Source organism: Notolepis coatsorum (assembly GCF_963971535.1).
Source record: "Notolepis coatsorum genome assembly, chromosome: 15".
NCBI lineage: Eukaryota > Metazoa > Chordata > Actinopteri > Aulopiformes > Paralepididae > Notolepis > Notolepis coatsorum.
In genome coordinates, this window is record NC_140179.1 from 76,498,341 (window position 1) to 76,514,996 (window position 16,656).

Below are 16,656 nucleotides of genomic sequence, written 5' to 3' on the forward strand. Positions count from 1 at the left end.
CATGCACTGTCCACACACTGTCCACACACGAAACACTGCCCATTTCCTTGACAACATTATAAAATTATATGGCTGGGTGGCGCAGCGGACATTGCACTCGTCACCAACGCAAGAGACACTGGGTTCAAATCCGGCTGTCGGCGTTGCCTCTGGCTCAATTGGCAGAGTCAGCGGGTGGAAATCGATGGGTGGTAATCTGGACGTTGTCGACAGCGACTCCTACAGGTCGGTTGGGGGACGCCTGCACAGCAGAGACAGGAAATGGCAGGGGCAGTGTGAGCCTCCCACACGTTACACCTCGCCAATGAGAGTCCGCGCTACCAGGTGAAAAGATGTGACAGGCTGCCTCCTCGTGTACCGGAGGGGACACGTGATGCAAGGCTTCTATCCTCCCTACAACCGACCTGTGGATGGCATATGCGAGCAATGTTCAAGACAGGGGAGGGGAGAATTGGAAACAGCGAAATTGGGATGGGAGAAAAAAATTGAAAAATAAGGAGGAAAAGTGGATCAAAAAAATTAAATTCTATGGCAGCCATTTTGCCGTGTACCAAATTAAAATACCACGATACACCAGGAAGATGTGCGACATCTCCGCCTGGATGACGACCAACCTCCTCAAACTGAAACCTAAGCTAAACAGAATTGCTTCACCTGCCGGCCAAATCCTCCCCCCTGACCGACCTTTCCATCACAGTGGAGAATGTAGCTGTGACCGCGTCCCCGACCGCCAAGAACCTTGGTGTTGTCCTCGACGACCAGTTGAACTTCTCCACTCGCATCGCAGCAACAACCAGAACCTGGAGTCATATAAGTTCCTTGGGGTACACCTGAACAATAAACTGGACTGGTCGGACAACACAGAGGCCCTCTAGTCTACAGGAAGGGACAGAGCAGGCTGTTCTTCCTGAGGAGACTCAGGTCCTTCAATGTTTGCAATAGACTGCTGCAGTCATTTTACCAGTCTGTAGTGGCCAGCGTCCTCTTCTATGCTGTGGCAGTGTGGCATGCTGGGGGGGGGGGGGGGGGCCTACATCAACTCGAGGGACACCAACAAACTGAACAAGCTGGTGAGGAAGGCTAGCTCCGTGGTGGGAGTCGAGCTGGTCAGACTAGAGGTGATGGCAGAGAGGGGGATGAGAAGGAAGCTGGCTGCTATCCTGGAGAACCCCTCCCACCCCCTCTACGATGTCAAGATGAGAACCACGTTCAGTCACAGACTCATACCCCCCCCCCCCCCCAACACTCAACTAACTGCCTCGGCCAGTCCTTCATACCAGCGGCCATCAGGCTCCACAACAGTGGGCACGGACTGCTGCCAGACATCGAACTACAACTACTTGGAACCTAAAAAGGACAATAACACTACCTTATGCATACTGGCATACTGCACCTTATGTGAATACTGTGATACTGTGAATACTGTATATTTCAGTTAGTTAGATAGTTCTGCAACGCACTGCTTTCTGGCCTTCCGACCACCGCCACCAAGCCTCTTCAACTCATTCAGAACGCAGCCGCCCGCCTGATCTCAAACCTACCGAAGTCGGCCCATGTCACCCCACTTCTCAGGGACCTGCACTGGCTCCCCATTGCGAAGGGAACGGCTCCCGCCTACCTCCGGTCAATGGTCTCTAACTACACACCCTCAAGACCCCTACGCTCTGCATCTTCTGGCCGCCTCAGACCCACTCCTATCCGAGCTCCGGGAGGGTCATCAAGTCATTCTCTGTCCTTGCCCCACAATGGTGGTACGATCTTCCCACCACAGTTAGGACAGCCAAAACCCAACCAATCTTTCGCCGTCAACTAAAGACACACTTCTTCACACAATATCTGAACAAATTAAAAAAATATATATATATTTATCTAACCCTAACTAACCTTACGGTCATGCACTCGTCCTGATATACTAACCTACACTGTAGCACTCAAGACTTTGATGAATATTGTTACTCAGCTGATAGAGCTGTGCCCTTCCTGCTGACTTGTTGCACACAACTTGTAAGTAAGTCAGCTAAATGACTAAATGTAAATGTAAAAATGTAGTGATGGGACCTCTCTATACATTTAAGTTCTGTGGTCTCCCCATCAACCCCCCCCCCTCCCGTCTGCAGGCCCCCCAGGGCCACTAACTGAACTCTGGAGGCCCTCCGCAGAAAGTGCAAACGTATACCAGTGCCTCTGGCATTATCAACGACCCCTCTGGTCACCCAGCCGCAGGCCTCTTTGTCCCCCTCCCGTCGGGCAGCCACTACCGCTCTATCACATGCTCTACCTCTCGGTTTACTAAGAGTTTCTTCCCCAGTGCTGTGCGCAGCCTGAATAACTCCAAAGGCTAGATTTGTATATTATCTTATTTTATTTTGGTGTGTCAGGTTGTGGAAGTGCTGTTTTCTGTGTGTCTGTGCATCACACACTTTGATTATATGCACTTCTACTGTAAATTGTGCCTCTATGCATTATGCACTTTACTATGCACTTTAGGGGATGTTGATATCAACCTTAGCATTTGTCCTTATATAGCGTGGCGTCCCCTACCCTCTGGAACTCTCTCCCCCCTGAAATCCGCAACGCCCCAACCCTGGACACTTTGAAAACTGCTCTCAAAACACACCTCTTCACCAACGCTTTCCCCCATTAGTTAGTTTAGATTAGATTAGATTAGATTCATTATCCCTTACCTGCCCTCATCCTCCCCTTTTTTCCCTTTTCCCCTACTGCCCCATTCCCCTAGCCCTCTTGATTGTAAAGTGACCTTGGGTTTCATGAAAGGCGCTATAGAAATTGTATTTATTATTATTATTATTATTATTATTATTATTATTATTATTATTATTATTATTATTATTATTATTATTATTATTATTATTATTATTATTATAATATACTGTCTGTGTTTCTTTTTATTTCTGTACTGTTTCTACTCTGCTCCTGTATTGGATTAGTTGTAGACACACAGTGTTGCTCTGTACCTGTATTCCAATGTGGATTCGTCCGTACATGGCAAATAAAACCTCTGCCTCTGACTCTGTGAACACGGCGGTGTCTCATCACATCTGAGCACACGTCAGATTGACAACCAGCGACTGTGAAGGAGCCGCCGCACCTTGAAAGCACTCTCTGGCTCTGCTTTTCATGTCCAGAAAACAGGCACATCTGTCAAACGAATCACTCCTCCTCCCACGCCACACATTTCACAGATTCCTCAGGCGTGTTTGCTGTTTTACCAGTGGATCAGCTGAAGCGGAGGAGAACGAGTCCGACGCTGCTGCTTCGCGTCCCGCACTGCTTGGTGCTGCAGTTCAACGGCCTGCTCTTTGCACTGCTAAAAATTACTTGCACATTACTCATTATTACACAAATGTTTTGGAACTGTACATAGCCATCTTTGTTATTTAAAATTGATATTGTATAATATCTACATCCTGATACACACTTTTAGAACTGTATATTGATTGATTGATTGATTGATTGATTGATTGATTGATTGATTGATTGATTGATTGATTGATTGAAAATGTTATTAACAGATTGCAGAATGGGTACAATACAGTACGGCTCAATACACACAATTGTTAAGGGGATGCAGACCAGAGAAAGACTTTCGTCTTGTTTACATCAGGGTCCCCCATTTTCAATTCATCATAAAGATGATATACAGTAATCTTTATTTTAGTCATCTTATTTTATTCTATGCTAAATGTATTGTATTTTTTATATTATCTTATCTGCACTGCACACTTTCAGAACTGTATATACAGTAATCTTTATTTTAGTCATCTTATTTTATTCTATGCTACGTTTATTGTATTTGTATCTTATTTTATTAGAATCTACCTTATTATTAAGATAGAAGCTGCTATGGTCGTCGAGAACCACAATAAATAGAATTTCATGTTCTTGCTGTAAAGTACTGAAATAAGTGACAATAAAGGAATCTGAATCTGAATCTGCAGTATAGTCCGCTGCTGACTCATCACTTTTCGGCAGCTCCATTTAAAAAGTCCTGCTTCTCCCAGTGAGTAATTATGTCTTAACCCTTTCACTACCACACTACAGAACGTTAACCCTTTACTATCACACTACAGGTGGTTATGAAAGGGTTAACCTTCTGTAGTGTGGTAGTGAAAAGGTTAACCTTCTGTAGTGTGGTAGTGAAAGGGTTAACCTGCTGTCGTGCGGCAGTGAAAGGGTCAACCTTCTGTATTGTGGCAGTGAAAGGGTTAACCGTTTGGTAGTGCGGCAGTGAAAGGGTTAAAGAGAGCCTCCCGGTGCTTTCATTTCCTCAGTTGACTCAGTTGAATCCTGACCGAGGGCTCGAGCGCCGGGCCGTAGCCTCAACCATAACAAGCCTCGCTACTTCCTGTTATCGGTGCTGCTTATGTAACAATCGGAAACGTAGACATGATCCAAGGATGAGCGGCCAGGACCTGCTATGTCCATGAGAATCATGCCATCATTGAGAGTTTTAAAGGGGCACTTCACCCAATAAAACAATGCCGATTTATTTTGTACAAACCCAAAGACTCACCCCCACCAGCCATCAGGCTCTACAACCAAGGGCTCGGACGGCCGGCTCTGCTGCCAGGAGAACTATCACTGTCAGAACTCAGGACTTGAGAACTAGAGACTCATATTGCTGGACTATCTTGTATTTGTACTTTTTTTTTATATTATATTGTATTGTATTTGTATTTATATTTTATATTGTATCTATAGTGTATATAGATACTGGACTGTATAGGATTGTGAAGCTCCATGCTGCTTTGACACCCGAATTTCCCCAAGGGGGTTAATAAAGGATAATTTTATCTTATCTTATCTTAATCTCACACACATCCAGGAACTCTAAAGACGTATGCATGAAGTTCCTAATGCAAACAGAGTGCATGTGTCAATCCACGTGTAATAATTGCTTTGACAGCAGGTGTGCATATAAGCAAGTATAATACACAACAGTAATTATAATCTACCTATGCCAAAGTTCTGGCATTGAGAGAAGACTCCCCCTCTTCATTGTGTCTCTGTGATCTGTTAACCCTTTCACTGCCGCACTATCAAACTGTTAACCCTTTCACTGCCACGATACAGAAGGTTAGCGCTTTCACTGCCACACGACAGCCGGTTAACCCTTTCACTGTGACAATACAGAAGGTTAGCCCTTTACTATCACACAACCGACGGTGATGCTCCATCATTAGCATCATTAGCTCCGCGGATGCATGGAGCATCGCCGTCGGTTGTGTGATAGTAACGGGTTAACCTTCTGTAGTGTGGTAGTGAAAGGGGCACTTGCACCAAAAAAACTGTTTTGTAATCATTCATTTAGTTTAGAGAGTAAATTGGTTTGAACATGGCCACCAGTGATGTCATTGAGGGGAAGTTGACCTTTTCATCTACAGTACGATGAATTGAAAATGGGGGACCGTGACAAGGGGGGGACAAATATTTAATAAAGATAATGTTGATAGCGTCCAGAAAAGCAATAACAAGACTGTGGTACAAAGAAGACCCACCGACAATAGCACAATGGGTAGGAATAGTGGAGGAGATACAGGATATGGAGAGGATAACACACATGCTGAGGTTACAGGAAGAGAAATTTGGAGAAAGATGGGGAAAGTGGGAGGATTACAAGGGGAACGAAAACGACATCACAGAGGAAGAACCAAATGCATCACAAGAGGGCGAAGGGTAAAGGAGGAAAGAGGTTCAAGGAGGGTCTCTGAACCCATGTCACACACTTTTGACTTAGTTAGCATTTTCTGATTTATTTTTTTATTTTTTTTGGGTATTACAATTGTATTATATTTTTTGTACTTTATTATTTATGTCTGTTTAACAATGTTGTATTATGGGTTCCATTTTTGTGTAAGTGTTGTTTGTCTATAAATGTTAATAAAAATTTAAGTTTAAAAAAAAAGAAAATGGGGGACCGTGAAAGTCTTTCTCTGGTCTGCATCCCCTTAACAATTGTGTGTATTGAGCTGTACTGTATTGTACCCATTCTGCAATCTGTTAATAAAATCAATCAATACATCATTTCATGGAGCTGTAATTAACAGAACACAAGGATTCAAAATGTCCCCAGATGACATCGCTGGGCATATTCAAACTCATTTACTCTCAATAACTGTCAAACTAAATTAATGTGTGCAAAACTGTTTAGAGGTTTGGGATGTGTGTGTGTGAGATTATGTGCAAAATAATCCAGCAAACCAATTGAATTGCTGTCAAAGCAATTATGGATGACACATAGTAACATTAGGAACTTTAAGCACAGGTATGCATATATACCTTATGTGAATACTGTATACTTCATCAGATCATATATTTAACTAATTAGCATTTTAGCATTTCGTTTTTTTTAAGATTATATATTAGATTAGATTTAGATTATTGGATTATTAGATTATATATTGTAACTATTTATTGTAGGGCAAATATAACTGAGAGGGCATACATACTCTCATCTCGCACCTTGTTGCCCATGTGCACATGTCCAGAGTAAATTATATTGATTTGTTATATTGTTTACACTGCTTTTTTACTACCTGTACCTCCCCTCCCTCATGCTGCTATGATGCCTGAATTTCCCCCAAGGGGATCAATAAAGAAATATCTTATCTTATCTTATACGGATACAGTGTGTAGACCTTTTCAGTGGAGTTGCATTGCTAGGGAACAGCTTGGACCCACGTTTATTTCCTGTCAGCTACTGATATTATTATTTGATATTAGCAACAAAAAAAAAACAGGAAATAAACTAGGGACCATTTAGAATTTTTACGTTACCAAGTTTGAAAAGGTCTACCACACAATGTATTGTAATGTAGGTCAGCTGTACACAGGTTAACCCTTTCACTGCCACACTACAGAAGGTTAACCCTTTACTATCACACTACAGACGGTTAACCGTTTGTAGTGTGATAGTAAAGGGCTAACCTTCTGTAGTGTGGCAGTGAAAGGGTTAACCTGCTGTCACGTGGCAGTGAAAGGGTTAACCTTCTGTATTGTCGCAGTGAAAGGGTTAACCGTTTGGTAGTGTGGCAGTGAAGCGGTTAACGACGGCCTACTAAATCTGCTGAGCTGTATTGCCGATCGCTCATATTAACAATAGTTCTGCAAAAACTTTGGAGAACAATGTGAAAAACACCTTGATGTCGATTCATTTAGGGAAACAGGTTGATTTTGACCGTTTCTAATTGTTCTCCAAGGGTTGCAGGATAATTTTTTCCCCTTGAAGTTTATTTTTTTTATTGATTCAAGAACCTTGGTAGATCTCCGAGGGTTCCAACAGACTCTCTGTCTTCCTGATGACTAAAGACAGATCCAGAGCCGCTGGATGGGTTCTCTAGTAGGGGTGGGAATCACCAGAGGCCTCACGATACGATACTATCACGATACTTGAGTCACGATACGATAGTATTGCGATACTAAATATATTGCGATATGCTGAGTATTGCGATATTAATATTGCGATATATTGCGATTTATTACCTTTTTTCAACTGCAAAGTAAAACTTTGTCAACATGTTTTATCTAATAAAATAAAGTTCAGTCTGTTCATCTCACTTCAATAATTTTTATTGCAGAACATGGTATTTTCTCAAGCAGACAGACGTCAACACTGTAATCTGTGTTGCATGTACCTGACAAACTGAACTGTTTGTATTACTGTCATATTCCAACTTAACTGAATGCACATGTGTGTGTGTAGACTACTGTACTATTACAGGCATTGAAATTAACAATGCAACTTCCTTATACAAAAAAACAAAAAAAGATATATATATATTTTTTTATGAATAATTAAATATCCATACTTGGCGTCCCTGTATCGATACAGTATCGCCACGCAACGTATCACAATACTACTACATATCGATTCCCCCCCCCCCACCCCTATGCTCTATATACTTTATGTAGGTCAGTCCAATGAGATGTATTCCCACTCTGGGAGGCTGCTGGAGGACTTGGAGACGATACGGCCCGGAACTGCAAGACGTGTCCCCCAGGGACAAGGCCTCGGGCCTGGGAAGCTGCAGCCAGAAGATCAGCCGGAGCACAACGCGGACTCCGGGGCTGCGAGCAGTAGAGCTGTGAACCTCCCCCTCTCACACACAAGTGGACGTGGTGTGCGGGTCGCCTCGAGGATGACATTGGATTAATACGCTTCACTCAGGAGTGATTGCCGCATTCAGAAAAAGTCGGAAATGGGAAGGTCTTCCACCCTCCAGAGGGGGAAGAATACCTCTGGAATGGTCACCGAACTCGGAGGGTTGAAAGAAGGCGGGGAAGTTGGGGCTTTTAAAGAATTTGGACTTGATGTTTTTGACATCACAGTAACACTAGTCTCTGGTTTAATACACTGTCTTTTTGGCTACGCTACATGCTTTTAACTGTTTGCATGGCTGTAGTAGGATTGAAATATAGGTATAGGGGCAAACTAACAAACTGCAAATAGTAGTAGCAGTAGTCGTAATTTCCCTGGCTGCAACGTTTACAATAGCCCGACGGAATATCAAACAGGGTTTATGTTGTCAAGTCGAAAACCGTTTATATTGGAGATCTCTCCCAGTTTCCGACTTCTCGCGAACACGGCTATAACCATCAGAGGGGCAGGAGCAGAACCGGGGGCTATCCTTCCCAGAGTTTCGGTGGGAAGAATTGATGACTTCCTCTTTATTGACCTCGGGGATGAGGGGAAAAGCTGTTCTTCTGGGCGGTATCCGTTATTATTAGGCCTTGATGGAGTGACTGGAGCACTGCTTGTGGGAACGTTTTTAGTCGGATCACATGCCCTGTTCTTTCAGGAGTGTGAAAGAGTTAGGTGTGTGTGTGTGTGTGTGTGTGTGTGTGTGTGTGTGTGTGTGTGTGTGTGTGTGTGTGTGTGTGTGTGTGTGTGTGTGTGTGTGTGTGTGTGTGTGCGTGTGCGTGTATATAACGTGTCATCATGATCACCCTGATACCTCTCGTTGCCCCAGGGGCCCCTTAGTTCGGAAACAAAGCAGCAGTATCTAGTCCTTCAAGGTTGTTATTTGATTAAGACTAATCTCTGGGTTTTGATTTCAACTGGTTTTGACTGTGGTGGAACTAAGCATGTTTTGCTCTCGTTCTCTGTCTAAATGAGGGCTCAGCCTGTTGAACTGGATATTAAGCACTCTCTCTCTCTCTCTCTCTCTCTCTCTTTCTCTCTCTCTCTCTCTCCCTCTCTCTCTCCCTCTCTCTTTCTCCCCTTCTCTGCAAGCTAAAACGGGCTGCGCCCAAAAGTAATGTGTCATGGGAAAAAGAAAAGACATGGGAAAATGGTGACCATGATGTTTTTTAAGAGAGACAGACAGGGAATTATGAGAGAGAAAAAAAATGCAAAGCCTGTTTCCAGTCTTTATGACTGTGTAATTTTGGAGATGGACGACGACAAAAGAAAAGTGCACAGACTTTTATCTTTCTATCGGAGGATGGAGTCACTATCTAAGCGCTGGCTCCATACCAGGCGTGCTCTGTCTCATGTTCCCTCCAATTGACTTGGGAGGAGATGAGATGATTTCAGTAATGGTGGGCAGCAAGCTTGGGCCAGAGTGAGGAACGCCCTGGCGGCGGGTGCTGTGTGCAGTATAGAATCAACCTATCTTAACCGTCTGTAGTGTGATAGTAAAGGGTTAACCTTCTGTAGTGTGGTAGTGAAAGGGTTAACCCTTTGTCACGCGGCAGTGAAAGGGTTAACCATCCATATTTGGCCGCAGTGAAAGGGTTAACCGTCTGGTATTGTGGCAGTGAACGGGGTTAAACCCTGCCCTCTTTTCTTGATCCTCCAATCACAACGGCCACTTGTACCTCGGACAAACAGTTGTGGGATCGGAAGATCAAGAGAAGAAGGCGGGGCTTCTTGAGATTGGTCCAATGGCATACCAGGGCAGAACAGGATCAAAGCCAGGCCCTGTGTGCCAACGGGACCAGAGGAGAACGGCGCGGTCAACGACCCCCGGCCAACACCGTCGCCATGGTAATTCATTCATCTCACAACACTTCCTGCCCGATAAGCTCGGTATGCCTTGGGTTTGCTTCCGTGGGTTCTCTTTAAGATGTGCTGCATTATACGCAACTCGTGAGCAAAAAAATTAAGAAAAAAGAATAACAAATAAATTAAAAGGTTGATTTCACCATCATCACCCGGGTTGTTTGTTTGTTGGCCTGGCAGATATGCAGTGGTGAGGTCAGCGGTGCCGCACACACGTGCCAAAGGATTTGTGGTTATAAACCCAGGCGGTCATTGCAGACAGTACCATAATACCAAAATTATTTATGGTGCTGAACAGGCCTTTGCAGCCTAACTTTCACTCTTTCTTTGTTCTCTAATTGGACGGATTTGGGGCTGCATTGTTGCATCATCACACGGCCAAGATTCTCAGAATGGTTTAAATTTCAAGACAAGATCTCTCTGTAATCAGTAAATGCTTTACTCATACATGCGATATCCCCCCTCCTCACTTAGGGTTTATTGAATTGACCATACTTCACCGGCGTTAATCATTGTGTTACGGTGTCATGGTCGGTCTCAGTGACTTGTAGTGGGACAGACACTCACTCCCACTAAAGGGCGTCGTTGCCTGAAAAAAGGCTGAATTCGAAACAGAATACAACCACATTTTGAGGATTTGGGTTTTTGTTCCTCTTCAGTTTGGGATGGTTCTGCGACAGTCGTGAAAAACATATGGTTCCCCAGTTCTTCTCCCCCCCCCCCCCCCCCTGTTTTGTGTATACAGTACTCATTCGCAACTGTGATGTCAGTCTATAGGGAGGTGTAGTCTGACGTCACTTTGGACCGCCCGCGAGGTCCACCCGTATAGGGATTTATCATTGGGTAAATTAGCTATTGTAATTGGCTATTGTAACAATTCTGCCTCATGAACATTGGAAAGCTTTCCATTTTTGCACAAAATGAGTTCCCTTCTATCACTAACATTATTGTTTAAGCATTTTTGGTTGAAATAAAATTCGACGTAATTATTATTACGATTAATTGCGAATATTTTCATGTTGAGCTATAGATTGTGGATGAATACACACTGAAAGGTACACCATGGCAATGTTCATGCTTTATTTGTTTTAAACGAGACGATTTAGAAATGATGGGCAATGGGGAAATACAAACCACTACACCTCCATATAGACCAGGAAGTAACCACTACACCTCCCTATAGACCAGGAAGTAACCACTACACCTCCCTATAGAACAGGAAGTAACCACTACACCTCCCTATACCGCGTGATTACCAAACCTAGCCGCATTTCTCGGAGACGCTCTCTGATTGGCCACTGACGCGTTTGCCCAATCCGTGACGAGCTGTGTCTTTGCCCATTTCCACCTCAAACAGCCTGCAAACTACCTGGCGTTCTATCGCCATGCTCTAAGACAAACTCTAACCTTAACCAACTTCGAAAGAGTGCCTAAGCTTAACCAGTGTAGAAACAGGCGTCGGCCAATCAGAGAGCGTCTCCGAGAAATGCGGCTATGTTTGGTAATCACGCCCCTATACCTGTTAGTCTCATGGCTGCTGCCCCTGCCGATCCTTTCTTATTACGCCTGAGCCGTCCTTTTTTCTTTTGTGTTCTCACGTTGTTGTCATCGTCGCTCGCTCTTGTCCGTTTTACGTTCCTCCTCTTCATTGTGAAGCACTTTGGATCAATCCTGCCTATAGTGTTTAAAAAGAGCTCTATAAATAAAGTTGACTTGACTCTTTATGATGTTGAGGCCCAGTTTGAGTGTGCATCTCACACACGCACACACACACGCACGCATGCACGCACACACACACACACACACACACACACACACACACACACACACACACACACACACACACACGCACACACGCACGCACGCACGCACGCACACACACACACACACACGCACGCCACACACACACACACACACACACACACACACACACACACACACACACACACACACACACACACACACACACAGGAAGGCAGTAGTCCGCTCCCAGACAGTCTGCCTCTGCACCCCCCCAACCCCCTCTACCCCCGTCCTTCTTCTTGACCAGGGCCGTGCATAGGCAATTGGGGGACAGGTTCCCCCAGAAACCAAAAGGCAGCATGACCTCTTAAGGCGAGACGGTACCCCAGAAATCGCCTTTTTGCTTTTCTTTTGACGATATTAAGATTTTGTTATATTTTGCTTCCTTAACATGTCCTATTTCAAACTAATGGCAATAAAATATCGAAAACACACAATTAGTTGTCCATAGATCACAATTACAATACAAAACTTTGAGGTCGTTTTCTCAAAAACAAGTTTTTATGCATTTTACTTACACACAAAGACATGGAACTCCCTTTCCCTAGTACCTACACACACCAAACTTTCCACATTTCTTCCCATCCATATCCTGCTTCTAATTCCAGAAGGGTTTGTTGATATATCATTCATAGCCGGGTCTATAGTAAATTTTATACCAAAACTAGGTGAAAATATATATTTTTTTATGACAGTAGACAGTATTTCCTGATGTATGGGCTGATAAGAGGACATAGCCACAATCCCTTCTGTGAAAAGTTTCTTTTTGAATGTATTAACAAAATTAAACCACGTTTTTGAATTTGGCATTATCCATGTTGGTGATGCGAGTCTTGGTGATACATGCAAATGTGACCATATTTAATGAGGAAGTGCCTAATTTGCATATATAAACATAAGATTCAGAAAACTTGAAATCATTTTTTTCTAATTTTTTTATGTACATAACAAACTGGGATAGTGTCATGGTGATATCTATTAAAATATTTACTGTCTCGCCTTAAGTATTCTCGTAATTTTGTTTTCTTTTCCCTCTTCCTCTCCAGTTGACCAGTAATCCTGCCCTTTTTTTCCTGCCTTTTCACGTTTTCTCTCATCTCCCAATTTAGTTGTTATGCACAATTCCCTTCCTGGTCGTTGCCCTACTGTCGGTCTGGGGAGGGTGTAGATGACCACATGCCTCCTCTGATACACGTGGAGTTGCCAGCCGCTTCTTTTCACCTAACGTGCGCTAAGGTTCACGCAATCTCACCCCAGATCCCCTCTCTCCTGAACAGGCACCTGGACTGACCAGTCGCTGTTGCAACGAACCAGGACTCATACCCCACTGGCTTCCCACCCCGTGATCACTGCCAATTGTGTTCGTAGGGGAAACTGACCGAGCCAGAGGTACCTGGTGGTGGTCGGCAGGTGCTTAGACCTCTACACTTCTCAGTCTTTGCATGCAGATGAGAGGGAAACACAATGTTTTAAAGAAGGATTATATGTTTTGTTAACTAGCCTGTTTGCAAGAGCCACACATCTCTAGGAGCGGATTTTGCTATTTCGTTACTTCCCCATAGGGCTGACCTCGACTAGTCGATTAGTCGACACATCGCAGAGACAACCAGAACCTGCACATTCCTCCTGAGCAACGTCAGAAGGATCCGCCCCTTCCTGACAAAAGAAGCCACCCAACTCCTCGTCCAATCCAACAGTCATCTCCCGCCTCGACTACTGCAACGCACTGCTCGCTGGCCTCCCGGCCACTGCCACCAAGCCTCTTCAACTCATTCAGAACGCAGCGGCCCGCCTGATCTCAAACCTACCGAAGTCGGCCCATGTCACCCCACTTCTTAGGGACCTGCACTGGCTCCCTATTGCTGCACGAATCCGCTTCAAGGCCCTTGACCTGGCATACCGTGCGGCAAAGGGAACCCCTCCCGCCTACCTGCGGTCAATGGTCTCTAACTACACACCCTCAAGACCCCTACGCTCTGCATCTTCTGGCCGCCTCAGACCCACTCCTATCCCAGCTCCGGGAGAACATCAAGGAGAACCTGCCTTTTCTCAGTCCTTGCCCCACAATGGTGGAATGAACTACCCGCGGTAACCCGCCCCAGTTAGGACAGCCGAAACCCGCCCAATCTTTCGCCGTCGACTAAAGTTCAAGTTCAAGTTTCTTTATTAGTTGTCACTTGTCATACAAAAATACAGAATACTTTTATATGAAATGCTTTTTCCTGTTTTGCTCCTGAGAGTGTGCTAGATAAAATAGAATAAAATTAAATAGTATAAAATAGAAAGTCAAAAGTACGTAAACAAGTGTAAACAAAAGTGTTCAATATACATATATACAATACAGAGTAAAAAAAATTAGTAACTGAGTTACAATACAATATAGAGTACAATGCAGAAGAAAAAGACGCACTTCTTCAACAATTATCTAAAATTTAAAAAATATATATATAAAAAATCTAACCCTAACTAACCTTACTGTCATGCACTTGTCCTAATAACCTACACTCAACACTTTGATGAACATTGTTACTCAGCTGATAAGAGTTGTGCCCTTCCTGATGACTTGTCGTACAGAACTTGTAAGTCGCTTTGGATAAAAGCGTCAGCTAAATGACTAAATGTAAATGTAAAATGTAATCGATCGAAAGGAGCCGTAGTCGACTACCAACCTCTTAGTCGAATGCAAATGTTTTTAAAGGATAATATATATATATATATATATATATATATATATATATATATATATATATATATATATATATATATATATATATATATATATATATATATATATATATTGTTTTTTTATCCTTCTTTCCAAAAGTAAAGAGGCCTAGAAGCGTGGCTAACGCTAATGGCGCGCATACCAGCGAGGCTAACTGCCTAAGAAAACGGGGACAGAGGCACTGAAAGAGGATTTCACCCATCTAATGAACACACTAGACAAATATCAAGATGTATCCATCAGTGGACCAATTGCATGCTTTCGCAGAGGACAAGAAGCCTTCAGTCGACTCCTTCATACATTAAGCACCGCCCACAGCCCAAATGGAATGATCCCAAAAGAAGAAAAAAATATATATATATATATAGTCGGGGACAGGCCTACTTTCCCACTGTGAGAACACACTGAAGCTTGTGAGGTCGGGGGACCTGTGCTGCACTGCCAAGCTAGTTTAGGCTTTTTCCTCTTTTTTACATTGCTGCTTTGAAATTCAAAATCCCCCCACCTTATTAAAGAAATAAGTCAATATTAGAAGACTAAATTCAAGCCTGCATGAACCAGAGACGAAGCCATAGCGGTGATCTCTCAATAATCCATTCATTTTCCCATAGACCCTGGAGACCCTGGAGAGAGAAGAGTGGAGCCGGGATTACGACACACCTCACGTGGGTCTATATGGAGGTGTAGTCTGACGTCACTTTGGTTGCCCGCGAGGTCCACCCGTATAGGGATTTATCATTGGGAAAATGGATTATCGGCTATTGTAACAATTCTGCCTCATGAACATTGGCAAGCTTTCCATTTTTGCACAAAATGAGTTCCCTTCTATAACATTATTGTTTAAGATTTTTTTTTATCTTGAGCTATAGATTGTGGATGACTAAGCACAGAAAGGTACACCGTGCAAATAAAAATGCTTTATTTGTTTTTAAACGAGACGATTTAGAAATGGGCAATGGGGAAATACGTTGCGATTTCGCGAGGTGGACCGGCCGGAAACAGCAATGACGTAACCACTACACCTCCCTATTCCCACACCACAATTATTTAACGGGGAAGAGGGTGAATATATAGGGTACCTCTTTTGGATGGATATCCTGATCCATTTTAAGTGGAGATGATGGTAAACGAATATATATTTGTATATATTAGTTTAAACACTTTGTGTATGACAAGACAAGGGGTGGGGCGGGGGCTCGAGCCCCCCTTAGCACCCTATCTGTGCACACGCCTGCTCCTTTGCCGTTCGTAAAGGAGGATATCGTCTCGCTGGAGCCGCTTTCAAAGCACTTTCTTCATTCGCTGTGGAACAAGGGCCCCCATTTCCTCCTCCTCACCCTCTGGAGTCTGGAGGGAAATGTAAGCGTGCTGGAGAGGAAATGTTGCAGAGTCTTAAAGGGAAGTCCTGAGATGAAGAAAGAAAAGCCATGTTATTTGTGGACCGGTGAGAGACTCAGTGCCTGAAAATAAACGACAAGAAGAATTACTTACTGGAAGTTGGTCTAGAGAGATCTCTGCAGCTGATTAACTCTTTCACTGCAACCCAGTCGGTAGTGTGAAAGGGTTAACCTTCTGTCGTGTGGCAGTGAAAGGGCTTTCTGTGTATTGTCGCAATGAAAGGGTTAACCGCTTGGTAGTGCGGCAGTGAAAGGGTTAACACCTTATATTTCTATACAGCTATGCGCTAAGAGCAATGAGAATCACACACACACACACACACACACACACACACACACACACACACACACACACACACACACACACACACACACACACACACACACACACACACACACACACACACACACACACACACACACACACACACACACACACACACACACACACTTTGTGTGACACAAGGACACTGCATGGCCAGCTGCAAGGCCCTCTCTTCTCCTCACACAGAGGAAGCTGTACTATTGCTAGGACACGCCCCCCCCCCCCCCCCACACCCAACAACAACAGTCTCGCTAACCAATCAGGTCTCTCCAGCTGTCCAGCATCCTTCCCCCCTCAGAAGGCCACAGCTGCTACACTGGAGCTCCTTTGGCGGAACTTCTGTTTGTGTCCTTCCTTCCTTCATCTCTGACCACACATACCC